This window comes from Fukomys damarensis, unplaced genomic scaffold (assembly GCF_012274545.1).
Source record: "Fukomys damarensis isolate Sample0158 unplaced genomic scaffold, DMR_v1.0_HiC HiC_scaffold_34, whole genome shotgun sequence".
In the NCBI taxonomy this organism is placed as follows: domain Eukaryota; kingdom Metazoa; phylum Chordata; class Mammalia; order Rodentia; family Bathyergidae; genus Fukomys; species Fukomys damarensis.
The window spans coordinates 20,309,502-20,312,817 of NW_022900946.1; positions in this window are offsets into that span (position 1 = coordinate 20,309,502).

The following is a 3,316-nucleotide window of genomic DNA, read 5'->3' on the forward strand; positions in this document are numbered from 1 at the left end:
TTTTTTGAGACAGGGTCTCACTATGTAGCCCAGGCTGGTCTCGAACTCACAGCAATCCTCCTGCCTCAGCCTCCCGAGTGCTGGGATCACAGGAGTGCACCACCACGCCCAGCTAAAAAAACTTTTTACTATTACTAATAGTTTAAAGAGGAAATAAGGTTTTCAATAGTAATACTTGCCAGAGCTGGAGGAGTTCTTCCTTTGCCCTCAATTATTCTAACAGACAAAATCCTACAAGAAATGAAAATACAGAACTTGCTTTTTTTTTTTTTTTTGGTACCACCAGGGATCGAACTTGGGTCCTTGCATTTCACAAGGCAGGTGGCAGAACCACTAAGCTAAATCCCCAGCCCAAGAACTTTCTTTTTAACTGCGATCTTTGCAGAGGAGAGAGGAAAACTGAGAACCTCAGTCAAAATTTCCAGGTGTTTTATGTGTGGGGTACTGGGGATTGAGCACAGAGCCTTTGCACTAAGTTACATCCCCAGCATCACCTCCCCTTTTTGAGATAGGGTCTTGGTATGCAATTTAGGTGTTGAAGTAACTAAACCCAAATTAGTCTTGAATTTCTGAGGATCCTCCAGCCTCAGCCTCCAAAGAGCTGGGATTATAGGTATGCACTACCACACTCAGCCCTTCCGGCCCTTTAATTTTTAAATTTTGAGATAAGGCTTCACTAAGTTACTAAACTGCCCAGGCTGGCTTGAATTTTTCCATCCTCTTGCCTCAGCCTCCCAGGGGGCTGGAAGTACAGGCATGAGTCACTCACTGTACCTGCTTTTGTTGACCTGGGTGGTATTAGGCTTCAAACATTTTCACAGGAGGCTTCTCCTGTGCCATTGGGGGAGTTGAGTAATGGGAAAAGGAGGAAGAGAGAAGGGGAAAGAACATGTATACATCCCCCAAGATGAATCTAAACACTGGGTTTTTTTGTTTTGTTTTTTTTGAGGCAGGGTCTTGCTGTATAGTTCTGGCTAGCCTTGAACTCATGGTGATCCTCCTGCCTCAGCCTCTTGAGTGCTGGGATTACAGGTGCGCACCACAACACCCAGCTAAGCACTATGCATTGCAAATATGTACTCATAATTTTTTTCACATGTAATAAATAAATAGCAGACTGGATGTGTAGCTCAGTGGTGCAGCACTTGCCCAGCATGCGAAAAGTCCTAGATTAAATCCCCAACGCTGGAAAAAACATGGTAAATTGGGTTTTCATTTTTTTTCTTAAAGATACCAACTCTCCCCCATCCAATAATCAAAGGTAACAACTTGAATCATTTGTGTTTTCATGATAAGTTTAGGAGCTGGATACTGAAATGTACCACCATATCTCTTTTGGGGCCTCTATCCTTTAGTGAGTAGAGATTGTAAGACTTGAGTCTCACTTTTACTCCTGGAGCGTGAACAGCCAAGAGGCCTTCACGATGCTGGGCTCAGTAGCTCAGCGAGGCTCCAGGAGCTTGTCCGATAGCGAGAGTCACCCAGGAAGGAACACACCAGGCAAGTTGGCTAACAGACCTTTATTAGTCTGGCCAGACGGCACTCCCCAAGCCAAGTGGCTCAGAGAGGCGGCTAGCTCAGAAACAGAGGCCACTTTATATAGGGCTGAAGGGGGGGTTACATATAAAACTTACGGGAAGAGGACAAAGGCAAAGAATCAGTTGTTCTGACCTAGTGGTTATCAGGCATGTACTTGACCATCATGTACTAATGATTAGCAGATTGCTCATCCGCTGTTCCATTTACAACTTAGATTATAATGTTCAGAACATTCAGACTACAGGCATGCAAGGAGTGGTGCAATCCATGTTGGGTCTCTGTGTTCATTAGTCTTCACCCAGCCTCCCAGCTACTTCAAAGCAGTTATCCAACAATTCACAATTAATCACTAGTTATCCTATAAGGGATGGGGGCAGCGACAGTCTCTAGGTCATTCGCTGGCCGATATGGAGTCGCTCTGGTTCAGCCAGGCTCCCACAGAGATGAGACTTCACGAGAATTTACAGTGATGGGCTGGGGATTTAGCTCAGTGTTACTGCTGTCTGCCTCGAAAGTGCAAGGTCCTGAGTTCGATATCCAGTACCCCCCAAATTCACAGTGACTTCACAAGAATTTACATCCCTGGTATTAGGAAAAACCACCCTGGCATAGGGAAGTGTGTTTTCAAAGATCAGGAAGAATTTGAAAGGATTTTTTTGTTTGTTTGTTTTAGTATGGGGTTCAAACTCAGGACCTTGTGCTTGTGAGGCAGGTGGCAGCACCACTGAGCTAAATCCCTGGCCCCTGAAAGGATGTTTTTTTTTGGGGGGGGTTCTCACTATGTAGCCCAGGCTGGTCTCGAACTCAGTGATCCTCCCACCGCAGCCCCCAAGTGCTGGGAGTACAGGTGCACGCCACCATGCCCGGCTAAAAGGATTTTAATGTATCTACTTTAAAGCCCTTTGTCCTACTGTGGGTGGTGGCCTAGTCTAGGTCAGTTATGAATCCTCAGAGGACAGCAATAGCTTGTCTCTCAGCCCCCTGGTCACAGAAAATGACACATGTTAGGCAGTAAATTAGTTCCAAGATTAATGCAGGAAAGAGCAGCAGCTTCACACGGTGGAGTGGAGAGCAGGATGCTAGCCAAAGCCCATATCGGGTGGAGGTTTAGGGGAAAAAAGAAGCCAATGGCTAGCGTGGGTCTTGTATGCCTTTCTGAGAGGAAGCTATTTTTGTGGGTGGGTGGAATGGGTCTCTGCTTTTCTGACACGCGCTGGGGTCTGATGTCCATGTTTACAGTTAACCTCGCCGGGCATGGTGGCGAACACCTGTAATCCCTGTAATCCCAGCACTCGGGAGGCTGAGGCAGGAGGATCGCTGTGGGTTTGAGACCATCCTGGGCTGCATAGTGAGTTCCATGTCAGTCTCAAATACATAGTGGGACCCTGTCTCAAAACAACCAAAACAACAACAAACCCCCAAACAAACAAACATACAGTTAACCTCTACTTCTCAGGCTGCACTCCCAGCAGTCTAGCCGCCTCTCAGTTCCAGATGCGCCAGGCCAAAGGCACGGAGACCACCGAGCAGGTCCCTTATCCAGAAGCCACGTTCTCAGAGTTGTCCCTAATCACCTCTTGGTAAAGGGTCCGCCGCCTCGCGGTTCAGCGGACTCTATCCCCAAAGAATCTGGTAGAGCACGGGGCCGGTGATTTAGCTCAGTGGCGCCTGAGCCAAAGGTGCCCAGGACAGCCCTGGTGGGAACGGCAGGCCCAGCCCGGAGCTGACGCAGGAGGGTGCGGGTGCGAGCTCCGCCTGGGTCGCGAAGCAGCAGGAG